The sequence below is a fragment of the Lineus longissimus genome, chromosome 4, assembly GCF_910592395.1.
Source record: "Lineus longissimus chromosome 4, tnLinLong1.2, whole genome shotgun sequence".
Classification (NCBI taxonomy): Eukaryota; Metazoa; Nemertea; class Pilidiophora; order Heteronemertea; family Lineidae; genus Lineus; species Lineus longissimus.
In genome coordinates this window covers 7,085,872-7,104,894 of record NC_088311.1, presented here as the reverse complement: position 1 = coordinate 7,104,894, position 19,023 = coordinate 7,085,872, and the positions used below count along the sequence as shown (strand labels likewise).

General features: G+C 41.1%; 1 long non-coding RNA gene across 1 annotated transcript in view; it reads right to left on the bottom strand.

Moving 5' to 3' along the window:
• Window positions 1–19,023, bottom strand: part of LOC135486396 (uncharacterized) — a 51,871-nt gene that overhangs the window by 21,438 nt on the left and 11,410 nt on the right. Inside the window, exon 3 of the long non-coding RNA XR_010446691.1 lies at window positions 8,510–8,567. This is a non-coding gene — a long non-coding RNA (uncharacterized LOC135486396). The remainder of the gene's footprint in view (window positions 1–8,509; window positions 8,568–19,023) is intronic.

The window sequence follows — 19,023 nt, the reverse complement described above, 5'->3', positions numbered from 1 at the left end:
GCTCCTCCGGGCAACGGGTGGGCTGCCTTATTTCATTTGCGCAAAAGCAATTTCAAACTCTCTTCGTTTTAAATTAGGTTTTTCTGTATATAGGTGTGAACGAAAAGAATCTGTGAAGAGGTTGCGTACTTACACATAAAACTCCCAGATGTTCTTCAGTGTTCGGCAGGGGTTGCGATGACTGGTTATCTTCATCATACTTCAAATAACGAATCGATTTCAAAATGCTCGCAATTTGAACGACGCACTCAAGATTTTCAAATCAGCATAGAATTTTCTAATAGTGAGAATGTCTGAAAATGGTGTGAAAAAGCAGACAACACTACATGAGTCTGCCTGCTTCTCGTGCAAGCCTCCAGTTGTCATAGCAACTCGAGATTCCATCACATTTGGTTACACTCTCCCCGGGTTGCACTTATGATCGGCGATAGTGATCGAGAGAGGAGTCAGATACACCCAAATAGCACTGGAGGAGAGAGTGAGAGATGGGCGCAACAGAAGCCCTCGGAACAGAGCCTATTTCAGGAGTGACGGGCACTGTACGCAAAAATTGCTGACCCGACCCAACCCTATATAATTGCCGCGGCATTGTCATTACACATGCCTCTACCACTGGGACACGTTCTCAGTTGGTTCGAGGCGCCTCTGAAAGAGTCTGGTCGAATGTTTTGACTACCAAAGGCAATTTCGATATGCCTGGCGCAAGAAGACACGCTATCCTTAGCTTTAAAGGGATCCCAGCCTATTACACGTTTCACTGATTGTTTCCCGACAAGATTAGACGATATCCACCACCATCGCTTATTCCCTTGCTATAAGCCACAGGGATCTTTTTGGCCGGCAAAAACATCGGTTCTATTTCATTATTTCGTACGCCACTGCTCGAAACGTTCCCGCAAGATCCCGCAGTAATCCTGAGTATGAAGAAAGAATTGGTCGCTACTCAACACTCAATTGGTTGGTTTCTGTCGAGATTTGCCATCAATAAGGGGGTTTTAAGGACGGAAAGAAGAATGCCGCCGAGTTGTTGAGGGCATTTGAAAAAGACACCTATCTCCACAGCTATACTTCATCGAAATTTGTCTCTGTGTAATCTGTATGGTTTTCCCCGTAAAGGTCCTGTTTGTTCCTTTATGATATGCAAAAGGCAAAACATCAAATTTGTCCACACAAGTGACGACTATTTTGCTCAAATTGTAAAATTCAAGGGAGTTGATACCGATAACTTCTATACTTCACTACTTCTTACCCATAGGGCAATGTTGATTCAAGTATCATGGAAATGCGTCGGGAACGAGCACTCAGTTATATTGCCGAAGGAGACTATTATGTTGCCGCCTTGACCCCTTTCGCATCAATACTTCAAAGTCACAAACTTTGAATCATTTCCTCCTCCATCATGCCAGGGGTTAAACCACTTTGATTTATCATCTCCGAGATGCATTTTACTTGCAAATACCGCTGCTACCTCATCGAAGCGGCGCCAGCAAATTAAATGACGTGTTTTGTCTTAAAGTGAGAAGATTAAAAAACTTAAATCGTGCGTAGTCGGCCGCGGCAGGCTAATCAGTGCCGCGGCAAATAAATAAATGGAAAAAAGATCATTTGGAGTCTCTGTTGCGTGGAGATTAAACTGCCAATGAATATTTTCATGCACTGGCATTTGGAGTTTGCCTTTCGATCGATTCATCATGATGGTGCGCATTTTACTTAAATTGCCAAGTGGTTTTTGCGCCGCATCTCGTATCCTTCGCCCTCAAGGCTGACTCAATGTCGGTCACCGGCTTGACGGCGGAAGGCCAATCCTCAAGTACAGTTCGACATTAAAATGGCATTTTTGGTTTCCTCATCTGGCAATCACCCAATGAGAGGATAGCTAGCATTTGCCCCGGAGCAAAAGTACCAATGTCGAGGCTTGGAGATCGCTAATCTGGATGCCCAGTATTAAAACAAAGCATTTGTCATTACGGGGTATCAAGAGATTACACTGCTAACGGACAAGTAACAATCTTTATCATTTTTGCCAGTGCAACAATATATTTGATAGAAATGACCAAGTTGCGATATTGGCGAAGCGAATCACGATGGTGTGCATGCATCAATAGCACTAACGGCTAAATATCACAGCTCTGCATCTAACGTTTCCAACACCATTGTGATAGAGCACTCACAATATCATTCTGCTAAATCTGACGGTATTGCTATCACACTCTTTACTCGCCAGCTCCAAGACTCATTAAAAAACATCAAAATAGAGAAGCCGTTAAGATAAGAGGCACAATAAAATAACGTAATTTAACGGGAATCTCTTCGATAGATTGCACTTGGTTTCTGCTAGCGTAATCTCAGCTAATCAGAGCTAAGGCAACATAAATTTTAAACGCGAACTCCTCAGGATCTTACCAGTTTTTTTTGCAATGTTACGAAATTGGCTCGTAAATTAACAATTTCTAGTGTTTCGTAGTGACGCTGTGGTTACGGATAGAATTTTTAATTGAGCTATGTTAGTTTTATGAAGATGTTCAGTGTAGGCGAAGTGTGCTAATAATCATGAGTTTTGACATCTTTTTCAGACGCTAACAAATTCCATGTTCGGTTTATATTCCAGCACTGTCCCTACGTTCCATCTATCGATTTCCCCGAATATGGACTGACGTCGTTATCTATGATAATCACTGGCAGTCTCACTACCCAAAATACTGAGCAGGCACGAATCTTAAAGGATGACGTCGGTTACTGATTCTGTAACGATGGGTCATAACTCTTCAGTGACGTCAGTGCTGGAGGATCCAGACGTTGCTCCCCGATATTTGCCCGGCGGCTTTGGCAGTATTGCGAATTATTCTGTTTATTTGTTCATTTGATGAAAGTTGTTGGTGCACTCTAAAAGATGAGCTACGGTACAGAACATAGCAATGATGCGCACATATACCAAGTCACAGAAATCATCCTTTAATGGGGACATTTCCTACTATACTCCAAGTTGGTTTGAAATTAGATCAGTAATGATCCCCTCTTATCAGCCGTAACAAGATCATAGCTTGGTGGAGAAGGAAAGATCTAAGATCACGCGATCAGCCAGTAATGGCGGCTGCCGCGGATTGATTCGGGATATCAGCAAGACGCGATTTACCGATATATCTACCTCTCATTAAATGGAGAAGACGAAGGATGAGATAAACCAATAGATTTCGTGAATCTTTTCTCGATACTTGCGAACGAAAAATCTTTTGCCAACAAAAAAAGAACCATCAGACAAAACGACTCTGAATTTTTTTTATAAACATGTAAAGTTACATGTGGCACGCAGGATCCCTTGGAATCACGTGGTCTATCTATCCGATGGAATGGATGCATTATCAGTCCACGGATGTCAGTAAAGCTGGGACGACCAGATCAAACCTTTTTTTCGAGCGCTCAGCTCCAAGGTGCTTCAAAGGCTGCTTTGGCATTGTTCTTCTCGTTTGAGGGCACCACAAGCAGCCTCCAACCAGCACCGTGGCTTGGCATGACCGGTGTCATTTGATGAGTACTTTGCCAGTCTACTCATGTTCACCGCGAACTGCGAACGACCCGGCGAAGACTCCATTCCCAGGGCTGGGCTCTTGATAGATACATTAGAAGTAACCTGAGACAAATGGCCGTGGCACCTCATCATCGTGCGCAAAGGTCAATAATTGATGAACTATCCATCGCTATAAAGATTAATGGTAATGCGTATATCTTAGGATCATTTGCCTGAGCATTATATACACAAATAGGGATCCCAACTGAAGGTTGGTCTAAGTCGAAATGATCATGATTGATGTTGATGTGTTAGGAGTGTCTCACTGAACTGGAAAATTACAGTGGGCCTGGGGAGTGTCTGATAGGAAATAGACTAAGATAGTCCAGGTCCTCATTACCGCAGGTGACCAGGAAAATGATGAGTCTGTCAACAGGCGAATGGGTAGGCAACTATTTCGGTGATTAATAGTGTTTATTTTCCAAATATATAGAATGATTTAGCGAACACGTCATTTTCCCATTTATGAGATGGAAAAAGGCGCTCGCCTTTGACAAGTGCGAGGGCCAGTGAGCTTCTAGTTAAATTTGGTTTATTTTGAATTTCCGAATATTTTTAACATTTTATTATAAATTACTAGTAATCTAAACTCCAATTCAGTATAGCTTAACTATCAATGAGCTGAAATGACGCAAGACTTAGCATCAGGCCAGATGTGAATAGCAACATTGTTAGTACTGGTATGTGCACTGATATACTGGTCTTTCTTTCGTCAACGTCCCTCAAGAAGAGTTAGTACATCTGCAGAAATACTTTCTTTTCGAATTGTCAACTGACACGAAGTATCAAAAGCACCGATTTTATTTCATGCCATAAGATCCAGCAGCATTATTCACAATGTTTCGACCCCGGGTTTCGATTGCCTCTTTGAACAGATACCTCACCTTGATTTCTATGAATCTCGTTTACCTTAATTAAGGCATGGATTTAAGTTGATTAGGTCGAAAATCGTAAAAAGCTCGTGCATATTAGATCTCGTGATGAACCCCTCTCCCATTACAATGAGTGTTACTGGAGCTTATCCGCGGCGGCCGCGTCTTTAATGAAAATCTAAACCTGGCACCGGAGTTAATATTGCAGGATAGGGAGCCGGATGATTATTGAGAAACGGGGGAAAATAATTAAACAGGGAACGAACTGGAAACTATTGATTAGAAAAGTCGGCGGTGTTCACGTAATCTTCTGAATTTCAGATCAAAACATGTCATATATCAAGGCTGAAACAGGAGATTTGAATTTGAATTACCATATCCAGTATTTGGTAACAACACTTTTATGGAGACAGCACATAATGTTCATTTGCAGATGGTACATATAAGGTATAGCGAAGAGAAAAAAGCCGCAGAGAGGGTTGCCAAATGTTTTTTAGTGGCATGAATGGCAATAAAGTTACTCAGTGTACTCATGTGATCGCGAGGAGGGCAACCGCAGGATTCCTCCGGGTTGCCCGGTTTTCTTCTACAATACATCTTGCCGAAATATGGTCTTAAGAGCCAATACTCGTCTTCTCGACTTAATATTTTTTTAAATAAGTTGAGTCTGTAACAATGAGTCGTGATGAAAAATCAGCTACAATACGTACTGTCATCTGGGGATTGTATATTATATTGAAATGTGTTCTGTTCCAAATACACCATCTGAGGTCTGGAGGGAAATCAAAAATTCTTAACCAGTATTGGCTTCAGCCGTAAACATTAGGTAACTAACAATCAACACTACGTACGTTCACCGAATGTGCAATGACAGTCTCTATCCACTAGAACAGTTATCAGATTTGCATTATCTATGATCAAGCATACGGGATTTAACAATAGCTATCAGCATCCTTGCTAAACAGGCCATTCTACATTAGACACAATTAGTACCACGCAAGAAAACGAAACGAAATTCAAAATGGGCGAACTAGGCTGATGTCCGTTTGCATCTTAGCATGCATTTTATTCATCTATTGTTGTACAGTGTGATGCAAGTAAAACATTGGTATGGGTGAAATAAGGCTGATATCATTTTCGTCTACACTGTCATTTCGTGGTGTAAGCGATAACCTAATTATTTATTCATCGTACATGTATAGAATGGTGCCGAATAGCCGGGCCAGCGCACTCAACATCGACTCGTATTCCCCTTGAAGTGGCGTAAGTGCTAACGTATCAGATTGGAAACCTCTTTTGACCGATTTTTCGTGACATGAAGTTGCCTGTAACTTGATGATTCCGCAGAAAAGTATGGAACTGAGCAGCAGGCTCCCTATCATTTTCGGTCCAGGATATCGAAAAAGGTCAACAGTCACTGGCATTTATATGAGGAACGACATTTGAACTCGAAGAAATGCTGCCTCGTTCATCATGCAGTTTCATAAATGCGAGGTAGCAAATTGCATTATTGCGTTGTATCATGCACAAAACTTGAAGCACGTAGTCGTGCATCACAATTCCAAGTGCTATACATCCGTGGTTAGAAGTAACGACATTTGTTAGACATCGGCAGAGATTATTGGGTTGAGAAATGGCAAAGTTGAGCAACTGACTAACTGGGGAGCCATCTTGAATCACAGTGTTAGCAAATATCATCATTTTACGAAGGTGTTGTCAGTCAGCCGTTTTCTGGAAGCACGAGGGCTGTGTCCGTTCGAGAATCTACGACAGTTACATCATACAACGCATCTAACTTTGATCTGAGGTGCCGGCTGCCGATTTTATACGACGGTTGCGTGGTTACACGACCCTTGATCGCCGTAAGTGTTGGCACTGACCCGAGGCCACATCACCAGGGGATCAAAGCATAATTCTCATTGCCGCGGATAGGGCATATTTATATCGTCTTGGGCTCTGATTTTAAGGAACTCGAATGGTTGACTGTGATCCCTGCTACCCACATTCGCCCCCAGGCAGCTGCCATACGAGGGAGATCAAGTGTTAACGGATCAAGGAAATGGTTTGTCATCTGGTTACATCTCATGGTATCAGGTCTGTTGTGCTGTAACTGGAGCACCTTCGCAAGGCAAGCCGAAACCTTTCGAGGTATAACGTTTCAAAATATCAACCTGTTTGGGAACCTTTTGCAAGATATCCTGTCAGAAACAGGCCATGATTCTGTGACTTAATCACCATGTCTAGGGCGTTGCTTTTCTCTTAACAAGTCCTTTACTTTAAGATAGCAAGCATATTTAGTTATGTCTTTTTGGCTTAGCATAGCATGGCATAGCAGCCATACAGTTACTTAGGAACAGGGCGTGCACTAATCTCGTGCACTGTACGCTTACTGAGAACACGAGTAAATGTCTCCTTCAATAGCTTTCGTGATCTTCGCAACGAAATGAGTATTACTCTCGACCATGTACGGCTCAGGGAACATTTCTACGGCCCCGTTGACACGAATGATTCGGGCAGCATACCCGCGACATTCAAGGGGAATGAAGCCTTTCTAGTCCAATGTGCTGTAATCAGGAGTCTGGCCAGGCTTTCCCGGCTTCAATATGATATTGTATCACGGGCGGACACTCTCATGCTGCAATGGGTATTGGTTTGAATAAGTATTCCGGGAGACGCACATGGTATTACAAGTGTATCGATTTGATCCTATGCTATTGATACCACTGTGTACGCTCTCCTCCAAGACATCTCACAAGAGTTGTCGCTGAATGCCTAAATAAAAGGGATGGCATTTTCAAGATCACTGTACCGGGCATATGGTCATTAACCATTACTTAACGGTCGAGAGGCTACAACATTTCGAAGACGGCGTGAGAAAGGAATCATTTCATCCCGAAAACTAAGGTTAATGAGTTGATGAATATAAGACGCGTAATGGCGTTTTCCTCTGAGCAATACACAAAGGCACTTTGCACACACTAGACTTTCACGCTAGAGTAAGCCTCTTCTCGGTAACCGTGGAAATCGATGCAGAAATCTTTGATTTTCTCGACATTTCGATCCCCCTTAATAAAACTAACAGTGTTATTGAAGTAGGTGATAACCAAGATGGCGCCTTTTTTCCACAAGTCGTGCATATCATCTGTTCATGTTGCATCAGCAGTTACTTTAGCGTTTGGTACAAAAATGCACGTAATACCTTTCTGACCCGAATCGACATTCGATATCGCTCAGGAGCCCACTGACAAAGTGCACTTTAAAAACAAAGATGGCAGCTATTCTTAATTTCATATTTGCGTGGCTATTCGGTCGAATAAACACAACATTTTTCACAAACCATAAATTCCTATACGTTCTCCAATCTATAAATCTTGACAGTCTGAGATGATAAGAAACATCGACCGCGAAAAAATCGCTACCTAAATTCCCCAGCCAATGTTCTTCGAGATAAGCTCTTCCACTGACTTGGCATTGCGTCGTTGAGGAAATGTCGCAATGATATACGACTTGGCTCACACAACGTTGGTAGTCACGGGCGGCCGAATAAAATCTCCCCGAATGCCTCCAAACTACTTTAGCGGTTCGACGAAGGCGTACGTTATGAATACGAAATATATGGAGAAAAAGCATTGGTTCGTAAACTGTGCCAGCGGTGCTTGAGAGTTTGAATTTATTCTTCATGAATTCCTATTTGAATGTTCCGTGGGGTGTGAAAACTGCTCATGAATATACAAGTATAGAAATGCATCAGATAGATTTGCATCAGCTCAACAAAGGCGCTTTTGAAGATGAAATGAATTCATTGGATTCTCTTCTATACAAAAGATGTAGATGGAATATTTCTAGGCCTCATCTTATTTCTCAAAGTATTTCGTACAAAAAATATTCTTTTTTTGTAGTGATTATAATTTGATTCAGCTGCAGCAGTTAAGTGAAACATGAGTTTGACGCTAAATTGAAAAGGGTAACTATTTGCAGGAGATATTTGGGTCAGCTTTATATGTCGATGGTGATGACGTTGATGACAATGATGAAGGCCGACGATGCTAATCTCGAAATCGAGTGTGCTTACCTTCAGAACTTGAGCAATCGAACTCGCGATATCATGCTGATCGCACCAGGCAGATTATCTGTAAAGATAAAAACAACAATATTCAGCTGATATTCTAATTATTGATAAATGATAAGTGAATAACTGATCTGGCAATAATACAAGGTTAGTTGTCTTTTTTAGCAATTAAACTGCAATAAACCTGCCTATGACTTGAGGCAGAGAGATAAAACCTTCTCCATGGCTTAAAGAAGAGAGATGATGGCGGCCAACCAAACAAGCCGTAAAGAAGGGCGGTTTATATAATGCAAATCTGACCTCTACATGTATTTCTCCAGCAGATCTTCGAGGGTTTCAAATGAGCCGAATGTGTTCAATCGAGAAAGGGGAAACCTACATGGTGAGACATGCAAATTATTCGATAAGTACGTCATAAGTTTGATGGCGCGATATGTACTGTCTCATATACATCTTCCATATCACCACATTTCCATACAATATTGTTAAGAATATGACACTTGTACCAAGCGACTGTCTCTCGAGTGGCCGCGGTTTCATGAGAAACGATTTGATTAAAATCTGCTACGTCGCTTTGAGTCGAGTTAGTTCTGGCTTTGCCTGCTTTGTGGTGAGACGATCAAAGGTAACAGTACATGTCGTCTTCGTGAAGAACTCGCTTTGGCAATGTACTTATTTTTGTGGTGGGTGACATCGTACTTTAAGGGGTCCCTTGAAAACAATGTTGTTGTTCACGTTTGTCGGGATAATCAAAGTTGCTGTGGTAATGTGATGATTTCGAAAATAAAACCATGTGGACATATGCTTCTGGGTTTTAAGATTCAAAACCACTTGCGTTTAATGGTATAGTTTAGACTATAAAGAGGAACTTATTCGTTTACAAAGAGTTGCTGCGATTCTGAGAACCATTGCCGAAGAATTTTCTCCGGAATGCAATTTGCACAAAGTGACGCGATACCTTAGAACATTAGCCGTTTTCTGCGCCACACTATATAAAGCAAATCGTTACTGTCATGTTTTCTTCCCTGTCCTAATGGCATACATGTCTCAGAATAGATAGACTCATCAACGCAAGAATAATTACATGCCTATGGGCAGAAGAATGAGGAGTCGCTGTACCCCAGCTGTCTCGCAACCTTGAGACGAATCCTTACATAGATAACGCACTTCGCATAAGACATAATGTAGCGATGTCATTTTTTGTATCATCAGGAAGTAAGGAAGAAGGAAGTTGGGAAAAATGGCACACTTCCTGAGAAACCTTTCTAGATGATGAACCCAAATATCAATACAGTTGAAAACACACGTCGTTTCAATATATTTCTTAAGGCTCGGGCACATAGAAAAAAAACTTTGCCTTTTTGCAGTTCCGCCAATTCGCGGATACTTTGCATTAATTGTACATGTATTTGTTCATCATTCATACAAAGGCATTGTTGAGATTGATATCAAGGATATATTTACACAATTGTAAATGTTCCAATTCAAGTTCAATTTTCCAATTTTTGAACGAACACAATACAAAGCGAAGTGGTTGATGCTACCGTTTGACACAGAAGAAGAACGATTTTTTTCATGAAGGGCATAACAGAACAAAATCATAAAAGTATCATTATAGTGTACAGTACGCGAACCAAAATACGCTATTCACACAATTATCTACATACCGTTTTTATCTGGTTTGCGCTTGATATATGGTGCTGCTCCCCAATTTCGAGTCATCCCCAATTTCGCGAAAACCCGTTTTTTCCCGTTTTCTCGCGCGTCACTTCGTTTCCAGAGAAGAAATTTTCTGATTTTTGATTTTCATTTCGTTCCGCAAAGAAAGCGCCCAAAATGCGTCCTAAACAGGCAAGCAATTCTCTAATTACGTTCAAAACACTGGGTCAATACCTAGGATCATGCACACGACACAGAAACACAACAATCAGTCGCGCATGCGCAATACCCGCGAAAATGGGGGAGCCGCTTCGGATTTGTTTTGGTCTGCATCGATCTTTCAGTGAGCGATTTCAAGATTAATTCACGCTTAAAACATCCACGCAGCACCCCAGATATTTCGTTATTGATCTCAAATTTCGTAATAAATAAGCTTTTGCGTGTATGGAATCGCTGGAAGCTAGTAAATCTGCACTTAGTGATAAGACCCGCGAAAACTGGCTCCTACATGATACATATCATTGTACGAAAAAGAAACTAACGAGCAAACGTAGAAACATGGCGGCCTAATTTGATCACGTGCCTATGTTACGGCGCGGGCGAGATTTGCCGCTGTTTTTTTTCCATTCTAATCAAATGACACGAAAAACTAGTCTAGTTCATTTAAATTTCTTAAGGATTTTTCGATGATGCTTTTGGCATTTCCACGAGTAAAATAATGAAGTTGAAAAAAAAATCTGCGACAATATTGTCGACCTTGAAATCGTTCGAAAGAATCACGTCTCGTGTAAGATTATTTTCCAAATATCATTTGTCTGTATTTGAGTTCGTAATCACGTCGCGATGTCATTCCTTGTCGCGTTCTCATGCAACAAAACAATGGCAAAACCTCATAGTTTTGCATCACTGTTGGCAAGGGATTTTTGTTCGCAATGATATTTGACACAAGAGGTGTTTACATAATTTTTTCAAACCTCTACAATATCCGCTCTAGGTCTTTTTTGAAGTTTCAGCCATGTTTTTCTTTCACCTTGACCTTTCAACTAGTCATTCGAGTCTTCATGAACTCCTTAGTTATTACTGATACTATTCACCATCTAATATGCCAGCGCTCCGTCAAGCTGGCTTTCACAGAACGTCTTTTGACACTAATGAATCTTTCGGCTCCCGTAAGGTCTTGCAGGCGTCAACAGAGAAGCTCCTCTAATATATGGTCAGGAATGTATCGGTTATTTGATCTATAACGCCAGCGGAACATTATATGTGAGGAGCACACAGCATCATACGCCAAGATCATAAATTGCCTCCTTTGCGCCCATTCCTTACCATGGAAGTGCCTTCAGTGCGTTTTCCTCATATGGGGAATTATTTGCTTGTCATGGATGGTGTGCCTGACGGCAAACACGGGGAAGCGCAGCAGTCACAATAAATTATCTTTCCATATTGCGCGGTTATTGCTTTCTGCATCTTCGTGAATATTACATTACTCCATGGCTACGTGCCGTCTCTTGGCGTTGTTCATGTTTTTTCAACATTTTCAGCACTTTACGAGAAAAAAATACCAACGTGTAACCAAGATGTTTTGCCGGTGAATAGGTTTGAAATATCCTATGATAGAATATGTCAGGGGAAAGAAAGATTCTCTTATGCGCTTATGATATTTGGGTATTGACGGCACGCAGTAATTGTCTTTTTCGAACCATGCTTATACAACATAATCCGTCAGAATACAATAGGGCTCGACACTTTCTAGTGGGGGCATTTTCGACTGCTACACTGGTATTGCTGATGGCAGATATAGAAGAAGAAGGTGAACTGCAATTTAAAGCGGGTCAAATTGGCCAACCACTGATGGAATGTGGCCCATTGTATTTCTAACCGATACCGAATTCGCCATCTTGGCAATTTCAAAGATGCGTTAAAGTGAAAATTCCATGAATTTCGCACAACTCCTGGAGCCTCGTCGAGTCCAAGAATCCAAAATATCGATCGAGGTCTTTAGAGCAAACATGTTCACCGTGTTAAGTGGCCTGGGGGATGGCTCTTGCTTTCTCTAAACATTCTTTTATTCCTTTTATTCGAAATTCCTTGCGATTAGGACGTACAAAACTACGCAGCGTCAGCAGTTCTCAAGCCCCTCAGCACTGGCGATGCATCCAAAAAGTCAGCAATAACAACAGACTCCGTCTCGTCTGATTAAGACTCTCGCATTCTCTGAATTTGTTCTTGTGTGGACACAGCGAGCAACTTGCCCTGAGATTACAAACCAGGCGCGAAGTCACGTAGGTGTTTTATAGGATTTATTCATCTTTCTTAACGACCAGATCGGATATTTCTCGGGAACACCATGCACTAAACATACCGCAGAAAAGTGAGATTAAGCAGCTTTTTCATCATAAAACCGCACAACATCCCGACCAATTTCGTTTGACAGTTTTTTCTGGCCACCAGCCACCGTGGTAAAAACATTTCCGCAATGACGCAGTCGTGGAATGTTTTGGTGGATGATAACGAAAGGCGTGAGGTGTTTTAAAAGGTGAACTGGCATTTTCAAAAGTTTTTACATGTAGGTTGGTGTACAGTACATGTTCATGCAATGATAACATGAGCAACATAATAAGAAGTTTCAATCCGAAAATGTATTTGTCAATTGCGCAAGCCGCTCGGTGTGTCGTTATCAGCCGGAAATGACGACGTCGAAGTAATTGATGCTGAGGTCCATATCTTAAACAACCGTGTCGTGCAAAATAAAGACATCCTGAGGATCACATCAAAATCTTAAGAGTATATAATACATTCACATGTTATTGTACATGTATGCTTGCAAAAGGCTCGACGGGTTGAAAGTTGAGGAGATTGTTTGGGAATTATCCAAAAATATACCGACACTATTGTTGTACATGTACTTTATTGTACGTTTATTGCAGATTTTTTGATAGTGCAAATCTATGTTTGTCATTATGGCTAATGTAACTGGCGCCAGTGATGGGAACACAGCCTATACGAGGGAAGAATTTCATCAGCAGTCTGGCAAGATCATTACCACAGGCCGACTAATATGTTTGAAATGGCAATATGATCATTGCACTTTTTTAACAGATGTTTAGAAGGTGCTAATCAAGCACACCCACTATGTACTCAAAAAAATATATTCACAGTCCTTTCCAGTCACCATTCTTACGCTTGTCATTTCAGCTAATGCGACTGGCGCCATTGATGGGAACACAACCCATATAAGAGAATGATTTCATCAGCAGTCTTGCATTACCTGGCAAGGATTATTACCACTGGCCGACTACAGGTGATACATTGCCACTATGTGACTCGATCACAAGACATCATGGGCAACGTCCCCCTATAATGGCTAACATAAATGAAAGAAAGATGTTTAAACCTATCCCGGGGGAACAAATCTAATATCTGCCTCATACTCCGACTGACAAACCATCGCCAGAACTCGTCTAAGACATGAATTATTTCTAAGCCTCGCTCGTGAATTAGGAAAGTTATGGCCACGGGTAATTGCCTGTAGATACAGAATGGTGGGATTTCGTGTAAATGTAGACTGAAACGAACCGGCGCAAATCTTGAAATATGGTCGTTGTTACTGATCGACTTCGTATGCAAACATCTTACTCCCACGCTTGACGTCGACGCCACGATCATGATAATTCCACGGCGGTTTTTTCAGTCTTGAGGGAGATGACTGGAGGTCATCCGACACACATAAAAACAGTCTGATGACAATTTTTTAAGAAATTCATGGAGCTCCTCCGATTGTGAAATCATATGCAGTGTTTAATCTTCAAGTATAAACTTTTAAGTGTGACAACGATCGAACTCAAAACCAGGTTCTTACCAACTGCTAGAGCTGACAAAATCCTCGAATGTTTTCGCAATGTTGGTCACTTTTAACAGAAAATAACATATATTGAAAAAGTAATTATCTCTTTCAAATTGTCACGTCATACCAAGATTTAAGGTAACCATTTGGAAGATCATATTTTTCAAGGTGTGTTCACCGTCATCTCTTTCCGAGTTAACGGCCCTGATATGCCAATTAACCTACTAAAGATAATGGATTTGGCAAGAGAGGCAATTTAATCGCTCTGAGAAGTGGCATATTTAGTTTGAAGGGGTGGAATGTAGATCAGAAACCGCATGCCCCCCCCCCCCCCCAGTCATTTATAATGGAGACCAGAAGCTATTCGTAGCTATGGCAACCCGAGGTTTCACGAAATCAGCCGACATAATATTCGGTGAGGTGTCAAAGAGTCATCGCCATCGCTACCACTGTAGTACTTTACGGAACGTTCAATCCACTTATGATATTCTACTTAATTACATTTTCTTCTGCTGTGCATACACGGTAAACTCGTCCAAGCAGAAATGATGGGCGCCAGAGAAAAGCGGGAAAGAAGATGCCGTGTCAGCATCGACTATTGCTTGGTGCATCTCTCTGTAGTCAGAGCAGACGTAGGGTGGCAAATTAAAATGCATTTGGAAACGCTTGAAGTGAGATCGATAAGAGCAACCTGCTATATCGTGGCATTTTATATACAGCAACTTGGCAAACACTTTTAAGAAGAATTACTCATTTGACGTGTCTTTTAGTTGACGATCAATAAGCTCCGGAGCTTTCCATTCTAACCAATATTTGACAGGGTAAACAGCGCATTGCAGCATTGGAGTGCATACGTGTACGCGAATGCTTGATGAACAACCGACGCAGTGCACCGGAGTGCATAAATGTACGCAAACGCTTGATGAACAGCGCAGTGCATCGATGTGCATAAATATACGTAAATGCTTGATATACTTGACTGTAGTAACTGCCTAAAGCAAGAGATGAAATGTTGCGACTCATTTATTTCTGCTAAGAATATTCGCTAAATGTTTTGCCAAAAGCACGAACCCGTGCGATTGCATTATAAATGAAGAAAATGTGCCCCGCTAGAGCACAGTCGGGTTGCTAATATCAGAGTCTTTCAAATAAATTATTTGAAAGACTCTGCTAATATTAATGAATTCTCCGCTATTTGTGGAGCTATTCATAATATACGACGGGGCGCGGAGAAAACGTTTTCACGAATGCAGGCCAGCTGAGAGGTTAAGCGTCATAATTTCGAGAATTTGGAACATACATGTTGCGATTTCATTTATTTGTCGGTTCTTTGCCCTGGATTGCTATAGCACACTACTTTATTTACATTTATTACAAATTATTTATTTCCCTAAGAAGAAAAAGGCGCAACTTGTGAATAACTGATGTAGATCTGAACATCGAGTCTAAATACGGTCTGATACTTTTCCGTCAATCTGAGCACCCATTTGATGAATATAGTAACATCCATCATATTGCTGTGTAACACTTTCACCCTTGTGTTGCCGTGAAGGACCATTTTCCGTACCACCTTATGAATTATGCATCTCCAAATCATCATGTACCGGAAACTATATCTCATGCTTGGCCGGTTGCCTCCTTGCGAGAATCAACTGAAGCAAAGCGTTCTTACCACTTCAACAACTATATCCATGACGCTGCACATCCATACTTATTATCAGGAATTTGTACAGACTGAAGACCCTTTTTTTAAAAGAGCGAAAACCAACATAGAAAAGACGCCTGAAGCTTTGACAAATTCAGTCGATTATGAGCCAATCATGCTTATTCGAGAAGAAAACTCGACGAAATCACGAGAGAGTGAAAAACAAGGCATGACAGCTCTCAGCCTTTCTACGCGTTCTTTCACGTCTTTTTGCAGTGGAGAACTTAGCTCGTTTGAATGATATGGTAATCTAGTTTCGAGTGCTAATGGCGTCACGTTTTAGAGGACGGTAAGTAAAATGGGTTGCATTATTCCGAATCAACGACATGGATTCACACTCAATCACACTGAACCAATTTATTTTCCTTAGACTTGAACGCGCAGAACGTAAACTGGGGAAGAATGACTAACGCTCTATCGAATACTTCTTGATGACAACCCAACATCGCATTATCAAACGTTACCATTCGAAAGTCTGTTGAAAAATAAGATGACGTTATTCTTCTTCCGTGTGCAGATTGCTCACTCAATCACGTTGCAGTGCTTGTACAAGCTTTGAACAATTCTCCACTATAAATCAGCTACACTTGAAACGATAAGAACACCACCCCGTGTCTGCACGCAAAGACAGATAACAAGGAGAGCGTGCCCTGAGAAATGAAGCCGATTTATACCAACCACCAAACCGGAGGTTTCTGTATCCGCGACTGAGAATACATTCTTTATCCCATTCACTGTATCAGAACTAAATCAATCCACAGAGGATGTTGCCAGGCAACCTCACCCATAGGTCAAAAGACTTTTTCTTCTCATAATGCCCCTACATAAATCGACGCAACACGGTAGCAAATCTCACGAGACCGTAAACTCCCGCAGCTTTTGTGTCCTCAAGATGATTTTTGCTACATGTGTCAATCATGTCACGTACCAGTCACGCACCATCCCCGTGGGTTCGACTTAAAATCGATGATGCCATTGATTGGATCTTGCTGCCAATTAGCAGGGGAAAAACTACACGGACCTCATCTCTGAATAGCACAATAGATGGATATTAACGTTAAAATATAATCAGGCAGCCATCTTAATCGGAAGAGAGAAAATGTAATGGATAAAGAATAGACGGAGTGAAAAATCATTCTTGCAGAAGATAACACCAGAGTCTTTCAAATAAAGGCTCTGGTAACACAAACATCAAATTAGTCTGGTAAGTTGGCAGGACTTTTTAAGTGATCGAATCTAAAGTATGATCACGGAGCACTACGCATCTTGTGAAAGAGAAATACGGATTTATGGTATCACCTGCATTCGTGGTGCACCTTTAACATTACAAATCCATATTGAGACAATGATAAGGAGACTTTTTTTCGTTTGACTATTTTGCTGGCGGTAAATACGCATGTCACGTACATGGGAATTTTGAAAATGACAACAATATAACCATGACACCGGATGTCACTTTACAAAGGCGATACATTATCTTGAAACAGGTTCAACGAGCTGTCGCGAAGGGCAAACTCTACATCCTGTTTTTCCTTTAGCTTTGAAACTAATCAGCGCTCACTTAATATTCTAAACTAAGAGATTATTCGATTCAGTTGTTAAATAAGAACTTGGATGATAAACCTCTCAATGAATCAAAGGCGCGATGAGTGATTATCCATCACGTTGCTCCAGGAAACTAAACGAAATCCAGATTTCATGACGCAATCGAGAAAAGTACAGTTTCTGTAAAAAGTTGATAACTACAGGCGTTTCGCTTTCCGATTTCGCGCTACTTCTGCGCACATCTGTTAAGAAAGATTGGCAAATTTGTTCATAAAAAAGTGGTTTACATTATCATTCTCATTAGTTAACTGTCAGACTCCCTGTGATCCGTGAGACGTAATGACTGTGTTTTGCCCAAAAGGAGATGTGCGTTGTTTGTTTGGTACGGCAAGCATCAAGTTGTTTGTTCGCTTGCGTTTTCGTTTTGGCGAGTTATGGCGTAATGCGCGGAGTTGTAGTCTTATATAAGCCATTGCTGATGTGATCCACCTATTCGATTACTCGCACCAGAATCTTTCAATAATCATTTATTTAGACATTTCTCGTACATTACATCGTACATACCCCGGATTCTATCATAATACATGTAGTCCTTAATTCTAACTTATGGCTTTCTTGCCGGTGACTATGTCTGTGTTTCGTCGTTGATGCACTAAACACCATGTATGTACTTTGGCATGTGTTTGTGTTCAATTATGGTTGATGGCTTCTAACTCGACCCAGGGGACCAAAGATCATGTTAATCATTGCAAATGGAAATTGGCAAACAGTCAGGCACGAATACCCACTTTGCGAGTTGTTGCCATGCAATTCGGGGAGTTTCGCCCTTCACACTGGCAGAATCGACTGAGCCCCTCATCTCAAAGTCGTATGTCGATGTATGCGTTGTTAATAGTTAATCGAGCAGTGTGATCTGAAATATTTTCGGTCGTTGTTGATTTCATCGATGAACTACCAGTTTACTCTGACAATTGGTCTTAAAATTGGCCTGACAGGTAAGCCCACGTGATATAATGCAATTGTCCGATACAGGCATATTTTGACGTGCTCTTCCAGTTCCGATCAAAAAGCTGAGGTATTTCCTGAAAATGGCAAAATATTACAAAAAACGAAAAGTGCATTGATGACTTTCGCTTATTTATTCACAACTCAGCGTATGCAAAAGGAAATCGCATAAGTTGTGCCTCGGAGCAACAGCACGGCGAACGTCTATTGCAACTGTCAACTCCATTGACATAAGTTCAATAGCACGCCTCGCCTGCCGATTGTCTAATCTCTAAAGCTGCATCAAACACTGATGTGATTTAAATTCGTCATAAAAGAGGATTGGAGTGATATTGAAAAACTACACCAGAAATGGAGTGGTATTAATGCAACTGAAGCCAAGTGAAGTGCTCTCAAATAGAAGCTTTATGTCGTTCGTAAACGTGACAAACACAATGCAAGCGTTATTGTGCACTTCTTTGTCGGAATCAAAGATGCATGATGCGATCCCGAATGTCAGTGATTGAATGCACTGCATGAATCTGTGGAAAAATCCATTAAATTTGCTGTACATTTGCTCACATTTCGTCCCAATGTTTTCTGCATTTCAGCCTTTTTCAGAGAATATTTTATATATTTATATTTGTCTGCAGTGTATGTTATGAGAAAGTATATGAAGCAAAATGAAATGACTCATATCAATATTACAAAAGAGTGATTTCAACCCAGTGAGCGCTTTAGGCTACTTTTCAAAACGGACCATTCAATATCCTGTTTACA